The following is a 15,392-nucleotide window of genomic DNA, read 5'->3' as shown; positions in this document are numbered from 1 at the left end:
TTTTAAATATTTTGATGCATAGCCTACGTATATATCAAAATATTTAAAAACATGCATAAATATATATACATACATATGTGCATATATATATATATATATATATATATATATATATATATATATATATATATATATATATATATATACATACATGGAGAGAGAGAGAGAGAGAGAGAGAGAGAGAGAGAGAGAGAGAGAGAGAGAGAGAGAGAGAGAGAGGTTAACACTATGACATAGGTTCGATAATAATAAAGTATTTCAAATTCAATGAGGAACAACAGAACTAAGTAAAGATCACACTTATCACCGGGCCATTAAACAATGGACGAATCAACTAGTAATTGTATGATATTTAATAAGACTTCTAAAATTATTACTGATATTTCAACAAATTATAAGTTATGGCTCGCTAGATTTTATTTGTGGAAGTTGAGATTTATTTGTTAGTAAAAATAAACGAAATTTGTCCTATTATTATTATTATTATTATTATTATTATTATTATTAGTAGTAGTAGTAGTAGTAGTAGTAGTAGTAGTAGTAGTAGTAGTAGTACTTGCTAAGCTACAACCCTATTTGGAAAAGAAGGATGCTATAAACCCAAGGGCACCAACAGGGAAGAATAGTCTAATGGGGAAAGGAAATAAACGATATGAGAAGTAACGAATAATGAATATAAAATTTCTCAGGATCATTAACATCGTTAAAATATATCTATCTTAATCTATAAACTATGAAAAGAGACTCATGTCAGCCTCTTCAACATAAAATCATTTGTTGCAAGGTTGAATTTTTGAAGTTCCACTGATTCAACGGCCTGATTAAGAAGCAATTTATTAAATCACTGATATGCATCAAGTAATAATGACCAAGGGGTAGGACACTCAAAAATTGGATTTACCCATATTTCAGACAGGATTAGAAATGAAACTATGAGAGAGATTACTCTAGTTCCATATGTGGATAAGCTCATGATGAGAGGTAGATGGAGATGGTTTGGCCGTGCTCTTCGCACTCTTCAAGAGAGATTAGTTCACCAAAAACGTTCAGCTGGGCTCCACAAGGCACTAGAAGAGTGGGAAGAGCCAGGCCTACATAGCTGAGGACTATGGAGGGCGAAGTAGGAGATGATGGATGGAGAAGTATTGAATTAAAAGCTTAAGATAGAGACGACTAGCGAAATCTAACCGAGGCCCTTTGCGTCAATAGGCGTACGAGGAGATGATGATGATATTTAAGATATTTTAGCAAGACACTCAGACACAGCCAAAAACATTACCTCTCATCTAGGTTATCGAATAATCACACAGCATACGAATATTAAAGTTTCCATGCCAGACGCTTACTGTGGGTGAAATTGCCAGTAATCGTTTTCCCTTCGTGTAATAATCTTAGCTTTTTTTTAACCCTTTTTGGTATCTACTATAATTCAGCTTTCCTATTGCTGGACTTTTCGCTCATGCATCACAAGGGGAGGGATTTTTTTACTGCTTATTTTATATAGTTTCATAAAATAAATTACAAAACTGTGGCCGTTTAAAATGCAGAATTCAAAAACTAAATCCATTGGACTTATAGACGTAATAAAATAAAAAAGATGACTAGTAATTTCGGGAGTTTGTCTCAATTTTACAAATTTATTAAATTCTAACAATATTGTTTTGTGCTTATATGAAATTAATTTCAATTATTATTATTATTATTATTATTATTATTATTATTATTATTATTATTATTATTGTTGTTGTTGTTGTTGTTGTTGTTGTTGTTGTTGTTGTTATTATTATTATTATTATGAGTCGTAAAACAACAGCTGATTTCTCACACATTGCTAATCGTAATTATATTAAAACTCACTGAACTTTCAGTACATTAAGATGTAACAACCCACTTGTTATGACCATTCGTCGTTTTTTATTTTAAATCTTTTATAATTAATTATACATTTCCTGCACTGATAACTTTGATCGTTGCAACCACAGTCGGCATAAACATATCAATCATTCAGTTATTCATTCCACTGATTAATCGGTAAGACGAAAATATTTCGAGATAATTATTGGTTCATTTTCAAATTATTTGCAGTAATCTATCTATGTAGTGTTGCAATTAAAGGTTTAAAGGCCGCTTATGAATGACAGGGGCAAGAAACAGTGTCATTACCCTATCGAGCAGGACAATGCCCTAGAGATTGACCATATATACTGTACGTATGATCAGCGCCCAAGCCCCCTCTTCACCCAAGCCAGGACCAAGGAGGGCCAGACAATGGATGTTGATGACTCCGCAGATAGATCTATAAGCTCCCCCAAACCCCCCATCCTAAACCCACAAAGATAGGAAGGTTGCAGCGACCAAAGAAACTAACGAGTTTGAGTGGGACTCAAACCCCAGTGTTGCGTCCAGCAGTCAGGGACGTTACCACATCGTTCACCACAACCTCATTAATATTTCAATTGATCATTGATAAAAAAAAAATCAATTGTAATATATTCACTATCTATATTAGCTTTAGATGTTGTTTATGTAAGCGAAAATATCTACAAAAGTTATTTATTTTGAATACAGCAACATGAAAGCTAAAGGCAGGTTTTTGTGTATCTCTGATATAACAAGGAACTAGCTCATTATATATTTGTTATTTATAAACGGGAATTCTTAAAACCATGAAAAAAAAAACTATGAAATGCCATTTGTGTAATAATAATGCCATAAAGATTTCATGCATTTATGTAAATGCAAAATGATTGTCCTTTCTTTTCTTCTGTTGATCATGAAAATTATGAAGACGGATTATGCACTGTTTAAGCTCTCTCTCTCTCTCTCTCTCTCTCTCTCTCTCCTCTCTCTCTCTCTCTCTCTCTCTCTCTCTCTCTCTCTCTCAATGATTGCCCATTCTTTTCTTCTTATAAAATATAAGTAGATGGATTATGCCCTGTTCTCTCTCTCTCTCTCTCTCTCTCTCTCTCTCTCTCTCTCTCTCTCTCTCTCTCTCTCTCTCTCTTAATGATTGTCCATTCTTTTCTTCTTATGAAGATGAAGTAGATGGATTATCTCTCTCTCTCTCTCTCTCTCTCTCTCTCTCTCTCTCTCTCTCTCTCTCTCTCTCTCTCTCTCTCTCTCTCTCTCTCTCTCTTCTTGAAAGATATTTGGAATAATGTCGAGTAGAGACCAAAGAAAAACAAAGATATTATTCTAAGAATTAATAAGAGCGAGGGGAGGAGGATCCGCGTAATCTCTCCGAGATCAAGAAAAGGAGAAGAAGAAGAAAGCATATGGAGAGCGAAGACGAATAAACACAACAAAGGTCGTCCTCAGAAGCCCCCCTAAAGAGCGACAACTTCTTCTATGGGGTTCCTTATGGCACCATTCCGGCACAATGAGCCTCTCCCCTAAGGACATAAAAATAATCCGGGATTGGGTTAATGAGAAGAAAAAGGTCAAGGAAGCACAGAGGTTGGAGAGAGGAGGAGCCCCAGAAGGATTTTCTTAGTGGAAGGATAAATGAATCTGTTAATTGATACCTCGGAACTTCTAAGTAAACCTACTTTGGGGAAATCAAGGGAAAATCATTCGCCATGTCCCCTCGCCCCCCTTATCCCCTATATATAGGCCGCAAATTGCACATAGAATCGGTGAATGGACCCATAAAGGTAGAAAAGAGGGATTTGAAGGTGGTAGAGGCATCTTAGCGGGATTTAGAGAGCTGAAGACCCTCCCAAGTCACAACATATTAAAGGGACATAGATCTGAAGATCCCTGAGAAAACGTCCCCACTTGGCATTCTGCTGGATGGGAGTTCGAGATCTGCTCAAGCTCGATAGCTTCATGTAGTATCAGGAGCTAAGGATGGTGGGTTTGGAGGAGCCTATAATCTATCTGCTGAGTCATCAGCAGCCATTAATGTCTGGCCCTCCCTGGTCTTAGCTTGGGCGTTAATCATATTGTCCTGCTAGGGCATTGTCACTGATTCTTATCTCTGTCATTCATGAATGACCTTTAGATTATGGTCTTTATAAACCGTTGTCATCTGCATTATTTCTATATAGTAGTAGCATGCCATTGCTCCTTACAGAATCTACACTTCCTTCGCTTCAAAACATTCCCTACATGTAAGGAGTACACACTATAAAGGGATGAATCCAACTCGCCATATTATTATTATCATTATTATTATTATTATTATTATTATTGTTATTATTATTATTATTATTATTATTAGTAGTAGTAGTAGTAGTAGTAGTAGTAGTAGTAGTAGTAGTAGTAGCCAAGCTACAACCCTAGTTGAAATAGCAAGATGTTATAAGCCCAAGGGCTCCAACAGGAATCTAAGCCTGCTGAAAAGGAGTTTTCTCATTTCAATCTGCACATAAATTAAAATTGATATTATTAGATAAATATGGAATTATGAATTCGTTGAGGAATATTTATGTATTTCCATCATCGTGTATCTTATCTATGAATATTATATATAACTGAAATAAAGAGATCAAAATGTTTTCCAAGTAGCTGGCTATCTCTGAGTGAAATTATAATACGCTTAAGGATTACAAGTAATTAAAAAACTAATTTATTTCATATTCACCTGCTTCTCTTTATAGTCTTAGTCCTTCTAAAATCCGTTTTAGTATTAAGAATTATTCTTAATGAAACTGTTACTAACATTTTATTCATTCACTTCATTAGAATGACTTTGACAATATATATATATATATATATATATATATATATATATATATAGATACATATATATATATTTATATATATATATATATTTATATATATATATATATATATATAAAATATATATATAAATATATGTATATATATATATATATATATATATATATATATATATATATATATATATATATATATATTTATATATATACAGTATATATATTTATATATTTGTATATATGTACTGTATATATATATATATATATATATATATATATATATATATATATATATATATATATATATAATTTATATATATATATATATATATATATATATATATATATATATATATAAACTAAATGTTAGGTTAGCAATCCCTTTCTAAGTACGGTTTCCCGTACTAGGTTGGTTTGCTGTGAGTGATCAGACGAAAATCTCCCACCATCACCAGTTAGCACTGACCAGCGGGTTATTGAAAACGAGCCAAGCCCCAGACATGAATTGACATATCTGAGGCCTTTGCTTTGCATTGGAATAGTGACGACTGTATTTGTTGTTGTTGTTGTTGTTGTTGTTGAGACTAGCAATAATATCATTTTTTTTTTCATTTTTGATAGCATCATCATTGTTTTTGTGATCGTGACAAGCCTCAGAATTTAAAGAAAATTATATATATATATATATATATATATATATATATATGTATATATATATACATATATATATATGTATATATATACATATATATATATGTATATATAATATATATATATATATATATATATATATATATATATATATATATAAATGGGAATAGATTTCAGGTTTTCGTTTTTTTCTCATACATTATATAAAGAATTTTTTTTTTGTCATAATTGCATTATAGCTCTAAATAAGAACCCATGGCAATTAAAAAAAGTTTCGAAATCATATTAGGATCCAGTTTCTATATCTTAAAATAATTACAGACTTTTCTTCAGACTTTTGAAAATAGGATTGATATATGCACATTTGCCTCTAACAGTTCAAAATATAAATAAATTTTTTATATTATTGAATTTCAATCCAATTTATGATAGTGTATATCGTCTCAAGTGATAAGATAATTTCGTTAATTATTCCATTTCTATTAGCCGATGTAAAATGATTAAGTTCCAAATTTTAGGATCAAGTTCCAAATGATTTTATCTGGTTTACTAATCTCAAACTAACTTTAATAACCTCCCTTCCACTCAAACCCTTTTCCTCATCCTCCTCAGTCCCTTCTCCCACCTCCTATTCCTCCTCCTCCTCCTCCTCCTCCTCCTCCTCCTCCTCCTTCTCCTCCTTTTGTCCTTCTCCTCCTCCTCCTCCTCCTCCTCCTCCTCCTCCTCCTGTTTTTCTTCCTCCTCTTTTTTCCTTCTCCTTTTTTTCCTCCTCCTCCATCTCCTTTTTTTCCTCCTCCTCTTCTTCCTTTTTTCCTCCTCCTCCTCCTCCTCCTCCTGTTTTTCTTCCTCCTCGTCCTCCTTTTTTCCTTCCCTTCCTTCTCCTCCTTTTTTCCTCCTCCTTCGTCTTCTTTTCCTTTTTTCCACCTCCTCCTCCTCCTCCCCCTCCTCCTCCTCCTCCTCCTTCTCCTCCTCCTCCTCCTCCTCACTTTACTCTCGAGCTCACAGAATAATGATCAGCCATCTGACCGCAAGAGTAGAAATTCTACCAATTATATTTCTTCAAATTATAATTAGGCTATTTCCAGGCCTCTCAAGCTCTGTATACAGTACAACATTCAGTTCTTTGTTAATAACATAATTATGAGGTTCTCAAAAGGACGTTAGAACACCAAGCAGGATTCCTGGATGTACCCAATTCTTTTCTCTGTGAACGACTCATGTTTCATTAAGAGTCCAAAAAACCTTGAAATAGTATAATTCATAAAATCAAAGTTCACCTGACTAAATTATAATTCTTCTAGGTTTTTGTTTAGACTCTTCAGAAATTTACATGACTATGAAGCGCGAAGTTGGAGATAAATGGATAAGCATTGAATTAAAAGCTCAAGATAGAGACGATTGGCAAAATCTAACCGAGGCCTTTTGCGTCAATAGGCGTAGGAGGAGATGATGAATAATGAAAAAACAAGTAGTCGTTGAAAAAATAGTAATAATAACTAATATTTATGTTATGGGTACTTCTGAGAAATCTATTTCTTGGTATGTTACCGTGCTATATTTAATCTTAAATTACATGAAGCTACAAAATAAAGCTTTGAAAACTATGCGATAAAATCATAGGCCAAAATTTATGATCACCTGAAGTCCTGCAGAAAGTTCAGAGAAGTGGACGTATAGACTGCGAGTGTATCCTTTTAAGTAAACAAGGATTCACTGAGACCAAAGAAATTAATTGGACTTTGGAATTATTATACTGCAAATGACAGTGATGGATGGTTTGTCGGATTTGTTTATGTAATCTGGCGTGGCAACGAATTGGTGAAATTATCCGTGTTGAGAAATATAGGCCATTAGGTAAGACATGAGTCTGTATTCTGTCAGAAGGAACGTGTAAACTGGTGTTTGAGGTTTTTAAGTTTGGCATTTAGATGCGAGGAAAAGTTTGATTACCACATGACAAAAATTTATGTTATGAATCGAAATCCCCTTCAAAGCTCAAAATATGTATCTTCGTCCATTGTGCTCTGTAATTCTTTATCGTGTTCTCTATACTCGGCATATGCACTACGCCCATATAAAGAATGACGCTAGTAAATACAATCATTTCACGGACGACAGCAGAGATAATAGTCCAAATTCATATGGCCTACGTGGAGGTTTGTCTGATAAACAATGACCTCAACAACAGACTACGCAACTTAAGCATAGTGAAAACAGATGGATACCGGGTGTTGGTGAACGTCAGGCAGGTGAGGATAGTTAGGCTCGTTTAACACGAAGGGTTATTTTCCGCACGGAAATATTTCCGCTCGTTAGGAGACATGTCTTCACACGAGATTTTCCCCAAGCGGCCTTTTAGTTCGTATCAGGGTTAAAGCCGCTGCACTGGAACCGCGCGGAAATTCTTCTGACTGGACAGCGTGTGAAGTTTTCTAGTGATATTTCCTTCCCTCTTTTTTTATTTTTCTTACCAATGCGAAGATATATTACCTAATAGATGGCGTCTTTCTTAAAAGGTTATAAGTTTTAATATATGTGTAATATATATATATATATATATATATATATATATATATATATATATATATATATATATATATATATATATATGTATATATATATATACATATATATATTTATATATATATATATATATATATATATATATATATATATATATATATATATATATATATATACACGTAAAAATTACAGAGAAACGTGATGTTCAGGTGCAAAATAACCACATTGAATATATAGATAGAACTAGTAATCTTCTATTTTCTATTTTAACTTTCCCTATGGTTCTTTTGCATTTCGAATCCGCGCGGTATCAATCCTCTTGTGTGAAGTGAGCCCTTATTTATGTCATCCTTCTTCCACAATCGTTCCTTTGGCTTGGTGCTGGTACTCTTGACCCCCTTCATTGTGCGTACAGAAGAACAAAAAGGCTGGGAACTCCTGCTCTAGAACTTACAGTTAAGGTACATGTTAGCTCCAATAACTTGAAACCATCTGTAACTATTCTCATGTCGAAACAATTCGTTGGCTGCACAAAGCGAGTAATTCTCTCTTATATTTTGAAAGTCCGGCTCTGATAACTTGAAAAGTCGTTGCATATATCTTAAAATCTATTCTAGCATTAATATGCATCCAGTATATTTCAATTAGTATAGGAGTGATCCTTTCTCGGGATGGAACATCTTTTGTCAGTCTTGCTCCTCTGTTTATTATGTTTTGTAATTTCTTAATTTGAACTCTGGGTATATTGTATTAGATGGAGGTATAGTACTCAGTCCTGGTAATAACACAGTTAATCACAAGTTCTTGTACAGAATATATATCATTATACTTTTGTTTTTTTGTTTTTACAAAAGCAGTGTGTCTAAGGTGACTTCCAGCGATTCTTACTACATTTTCTATTTGACCACCGTGAGACAATTTTCAGTTAAGTAATGCACCAAGGTCACGAACTCTACTAGGTACTGGGACCGAATTGTTATTAATATTTATTTGGATGTCGCCGAGGTTTCTTGATTTGTTTTTTATTTCCAAGCACCACAATTCAGTTTTATTTTCATTTAGTTTTAATTTTTTAATTGTCATCCATTCCCTAACAATATTGGGATGAATATTTTGTAAAGAAACTTGTGATTTTTTTGTGCTATTATCAGGGTTGTCTATTGTAACTTCATCTCTCCATCTATTGAAGTAAGTAATTATAAAACATGATAAACAGAGAATCAAGATTGGTAAAAGGTGTTCCACCCCGAGGAAGGATTACTCCTATACCAATTGAATTACACCAGTTGTCTATTAATGCCAGAACAGAATTCAAGATATGTGCGGCAACTCATCGGGTTATCAGAATCGGACGTACAAACTGTCGAAGAGAATTGCTATACATCGCACAGCCAATGAATCTTGTCGACACGAGAATAGTTACAGATGATTTCAAGTTATTGGAGCCAAGTCGTACCTGTAATGTAGGTTCTAGACCTTTCAAATATGATGCCCCAAGACAATAGAAGAAGCTCCCACTAGACATTCAAAAGACTAAAGATATTAAGGCTTTCAAGAAGCTGAAGACTTTTCTAAGTGCTTCAATAATGTGGCTTTGACAATAAACGCGCAGTATGTTGTGAGATACTCTAAATATCTAAGAATGTGTACGACAATCAGGTCATGTAGGTCCTCTAGCACATTGGGTTTCCTTGTGTGATAGAACCAGGAAAACAGCCCTTAAAGTAAAATAAAGAACTTGGTTAAATTCTCAGCTTTATCATCAATATAATTCTACTGATAAGTAAAACTGTGTATCATCTGCAAATAACTTGAACTTCGTTCCATGTGTATGTAGTACTTTTGATAGCATAGATATAAAATAGGATTGGGCCTAGTACACTTCAGTTGGGTATCCCTCTGCTTAATGGTTCATATGATGAGTAAGGGTTTCCAGTTCTTACACAGCTATTTCTGTACGTGTTGGTAACTTCCTTAACCTTAATAGATGGGTTAAGGATACAACTTAAAACGTATGTTCTTAATTATTATTATTATTATTATTACTATCCAAGCTACAACCCTAATTGGAAAAGCAAGATGCTATAAGCCCAGGGGCTCCAATAGGGAAAAATAGCCCAGTGAGGAAAGGAAATAAGGAAATAAATAACTGAAGAGAACAAATTAACAATAAATCATTCTAAAAAAAGTAATGTCAAAAAAGATATATCATATATAAACTATTAACAACGTCAACAACAAATATGTTATATATAAACTATAAAAAGACTCATGTCCGCCTGGTCAACAAAAAAGCATTTGCTCCAACTTTGAACTTTTGAAGTTCTACTGATTCAACAACCCGATTAGGAAGATCATTCCACAACTTGGTAACAGCTGGAATAAAACTTCTAGAGTACTGCGTAGTATTGAGTCTTATGATGGAGAAGGCCTGGGTATTAGAATTAACTGCCTGCCTAGTATTACGAACAGGATAGAATTGTCCAGGGAGATCTGAATGTAAAGGATGGTCAGAGTTATGAAAAATCTTATGCAACATGCATAATGAACTGATTGATCGACGGTGCCAGAGATTAATATCTAGATCAGGAATAAGAAATTTAATAGACCGTAAGTTTCTGTCCAACAAATTAAGATGAGAATCAGCAGCTGAAGACCAGACAGGAGAACAATACTCAAAACAAGGTAGAATAAAAGAATTAAAACACTTCTTCAGAATAGATTGATCACCGAATATCTTAAAAGACTTTCTCAATAAGCCAATTTTTTGTGCAATTGAAGAAGACACAGACCTTATATGTTTCTCAAAAGTAAATTTGCTGTCAAGAATCACGCCTAAAATTTTGAAAGAGTCATACAAATTTAAAGAAACATTATCAATACTGAGATCCGGATGTTGAGGAGCCACCGTCCTTGACCTACTTACAATCATACTTTGAGTTTTGTTAGGATTCAACTTCATACCCCATAATTTGCACCATGCACTAATTTTAGCTAAATCTCTATTGAGGGATTCACCAACCCCAGATCTACATTCAGGGGATGGAATTGATGCAAAGAGAGTAGCATCATCTGCATATGCAACAAGCTTATTTTCTAGGCCAAACCACATGTCATGTGTATATAGTATGAAAAGTAATGGGCCAAGAACACTACCCTGTGGATCACCGGATATCACATTCCTATACTCACTATGGTGCCCATCAACAACAACTCTTTGAGATCTACTACTTAAAAAATCAGTAATAATGCTAAGAAACGACCCACCCACTCCCAACTGTTTCAGTTTGAAAACAAGGGCCTCATGATTAACACGGTCAAAGGCAGCACTAAAATCAAGGCCAATCATACGAACTTCCCGACCACAATCAAGGGATTTCTGTACTGCATTGGAGATTGTAAGAAGGGCATCACATGCTCCAAGGCCTTTCCGAAAACCAAATGTCGATTACGAGTAAAATACAAAGTCCGTGGGAGCAACGGAAAGATAACTTATCAGTAGGAGACCAGGACAAACAAAACAGTGCATCAGGGAAAAATAAGTAAGTGTTGCAATGCTAATACAATGTTCCCATATCATATTGACAAGACATGAGTTAATCTGCGGATATGCAACACCTGGAATAATGCTTGGAAGTACATAATACAATAAATGATAGATATAAGATAATGACAATACTAGTGAATACTGGTACATGTTAAATTAGTCCTTTCATGTACCTACAATTTCTGTCAACCGGGTAATCTTTTAGATACTCAAAAGCTTCATCTTCAATACCGATGGATACTAAATCTTTAAGTAGCAGTTCATGCACAACTGTCAAAAGCAGTACTAAGATCGAGTATTATCAAGATTCAGAATTTGTCCTCATCCATCATTTACAGCGGAGCATATTATTATTATTATTATTACTATCCAAGCTACAACCCTAGTTGGAAAAGCAAGATCCTATAAGCCCAGGGGCTCCAACAGGGAAAAATAGCCCAGTGAGGAAAGGAAATAAGGAAATAAATAAATATAGAGAACAAATTAACAATAATAAGTCATTCTAAAATAAGTAACAACGTCAAATAGTTCATTATTACTGCTGCTACACAAATAACGATCCTTTCCATCTTTATAACGAGTTTTTGTCAGACTATATTCAAACGTACATATCAAACCGAACATCAAAGTTTTTTTTTCTTTGCAAGTATCGCTGCCATTTACTTTACTAGAAATGAATTACCCAGTTATCGCCAATACATTTATAGAAGGAGATTTTTACCTTACACAGGGTTACTTGTATATAGGAAATACATATTTTGCCTCATACACACGAAATATGCATCCAAAAACAGTGTGATATATTTGCCAATTCTGTAAATTTGAAGCGATGCTTTTCCGTGATTTTGCTATGAAATACAAGTTTTATAGAATGATATATATACAAGAATGCCACTTATTTAATTTTAGTAGTGAATTGGTTAATGGAATTCTTGGTGAAGAAATGATCTCAATCCAGAATAGTTTTAAATACAGTATGAGGACGAAGCCGTCTCTATTGTGGCCACCTTAGTTTTAAAGGAAACCAAATTAAGATTGAAATTTTGAGACTAATATATATTAGTCAAAAATTAAATAAAAGACAAATTTTGAATATACCTAAAATGTATTTGACGATTTATTATTGTAAAATTAACTTTTGTATTATAAATATAATTTTTTTTTTTTTTTTTTTTTTTTTTTTTTTTGTACTGAGACCGTCCATTTTTCTGTACTTTTCTTTTGAGTGTCAAATACAAGATTTTATAGTCGCTGGTCGTTTGAGTGGGATGTAAATTGAATGTAAAGCAGTGTGTCTAATCCTGAGAAATTAATTAAAGTAAATACATAGAGGGAAACACTTTATTTAAAAATCTTTGATGGATATTTAACTTATTTATATAATCAGTTTTGGTTTGGCTCATATTTTAGTTAGTGAGTTACATATCTAAGGAAAAAATCTTATTTTACTCCATGTCAATTTACGTTATTTTAGAGATATTTTAGCTTATTGCTGGTAACATAAATTCATCATTGATATTTCAAAGGACTTTAGACAGATTTTTCTTATTTTTTTTCCGAAAAAATTCAATAATTGACAATAACGAAAGAAATTTAATAGAAACAATATGTGTAAACGCCCATTTTAACCCTTATCATTTGGCTACATAAGGCTTTTCTTACGAAAATTGTTGTTATTCGTCTCAATAATAATACATTAGTTATCATCAGTATTCTTATATGTTCGTTTTTTCAAGATATCATGATACAGAAGCAAAAGAAAAAAGAAATCTGTGAATATAAGCCAAAGACTGTGAAATGACATGTTAGTTTGAGGGAAGTGTTTGTTTACAAATCGGGAAACGACATTGTTACCAGATTGGTCGCCACAAAATCCAAATACTTTCTTTGCATGTGCCACTATATGTTACCTTAAAACAATTAATTTTTTAATAAAAATAACTATTATATATATTCTGCATTAGTTAGAAAATAAATTTAATTTTTAAATAAGTTATATTAAAAGTTAACATAGTCTCTCAGTTTACTAGTTCACACATTTTAATGTTTGCGCTTTGAGTACTTATTTTAAGCTCAATGCGTGTTTTACAGGCAATTTGAATAAAATTTTCATTTCATAAGAAGGCACAAAAATTAGTTTCTTAATAGTCACGAGCAATTCACGTCTTACGACATGTAGGTTACGATAATTTGCGTAAATTATTTGCTTCCGACTGGCTTTTAAATTTTAGGAAAGTCTACCATATGCTATACAGAGTCCCGTTTTCTTACAATCAATATTACTCTTCTTTAAAGAAAACGATATGAGTTTTGTAAATTTCCTTTCTGATAGTTGAAATAGGGATAGGAGCCAGTGTGAAACCGTATTGAATCTCTTAAGATAGGCTAATGCTGTTACACAATATAGTAATTACATTAGAAAAGAGATTATTGAAAGGGTTGTAGAAGAACAAATAAGAAATCCTTATACAGGATGCTAGGGGAAAGTGTAACATAGATGTGTAAAAAGTACGAAAAAAGGCAAAGATGTAAAAAAGCATGCCAATAGAAAACTCAAAAATAGAATATAGGAAAGGAAATAGAAAGGACGATAGTAACCAAATGGAAAGAGATTATGAATTTGAGATTCACGGAAGTTAAAGACAGAATGGGATATAGAGAGAAATGTAGTGTCAGACAAGTGATAATAACGATGAAGACTAGGCGTAATATCTAGAACTAAAATGTGATTTTATAAGTCAAAGAGTTATTATTTAAGTTACAAGATATGTGGGGCCAGAAGAGGAAAAGGCAGAGCATTTATTTACTTGTGAAAGGCAGTTGGGTGCTTATAAAAAAACTCAACCTTAAGTAGTTATAGAAAGCCCGTCAGAGGAAGTGACTCAGTATACATACAGTAAGGTTGATGGGGTGAGAGAGGTGTTTAAGAGGGAAAGTGCTGTCATGTTTGGTTCAGCTGGTAATGGTGTACTGTGCAGAGGTATAGTACCACTATTTCGCACCTGCTAGTGTGCGCTCAGGCGTCTTGATCTGTGGAGTGAGTAAGCCATAGTGGAACCATGAAACTTTCTGTGTTATGTTTATATAAAGAACGTTTGCGTTCTATGTGGCGATTTTTTTTTTTTTACTGTGAATAGACATTTGTTGCAGTAGTATGGTGAGATTTTTATTTTAATTTTCAATGTATATCAGTCCCGAGAAGAAGGGATTTAGATCAACAGCTTAAAACTGAATTGTGCCACTTATGTTATGTACAAAACTGTAATTGTTTCTTAGTTGACGGTTGTAGATCCTTGAGTGTTAATGTTGGCTCAAGGTGTGATGAGCGTTTTTGTAATATGACATTAATGTCTGCCATGGGATTTGATTATATGTCTGCCAGAATATGATTGGTTACTCTAAGAATAATTCATTACAACAATTTATGCAGTACAAATGAGTTACAACCCAGGACTTTTGATAATCAAAATGTTTAATGTGTCTCTAAAGGCTTCGTCCATAACTCCCAATGAAAAAACTTATGCTGAAAGGTGAGCAAAAATTCAAGTTTTAGTATAATTATTTCTTTATGAAATGATACTTTGCATTAGGAGCAGAGAAAGGATCGCCCTACATCAATTGATTTACACTGGCTGCCTGTTAAAGCAAGAATTGAGTTTAAAATATGTACAATATTCTATCAAGCTATCAGAACTGGACAAAATATCCAAAAGAATTTTTACATATGGTGCAGCCAATAAATCGTGATGACTCGAGAATAGTTACAGATGGTTTCAAATTATTGGACCCTAGATATATATATATATATATATATATATATATATATATATATATATATATATATATATATATATATGTGTGTATATATATATATATATATATATATATATATATATATATATATATATATATATATATATATATATATATATATATATATATATATATATATATATGTTTACTGCAGGCTCTAGAGCCTTTAATTATGTGGC

Source organism: Palaemon carinicauda, chromosome 15 (genome assembly GCF_036898095.1).
Source record: "Palaemon carinicauda isolate YSFRI2023 chromosome 15, ASM3689809v2, whole genome shotgun sequence".
Taxonomy (NCBI): domain Eukaryota; kingdom Metazoa; phylum Arthropoda; class Malacostraca; order Decapoda; family Palaemonidae; genus Palaemon; species Palaemon carinicauda.
This window is presented reverse-complemented; position numbering follows the sequence as displayed.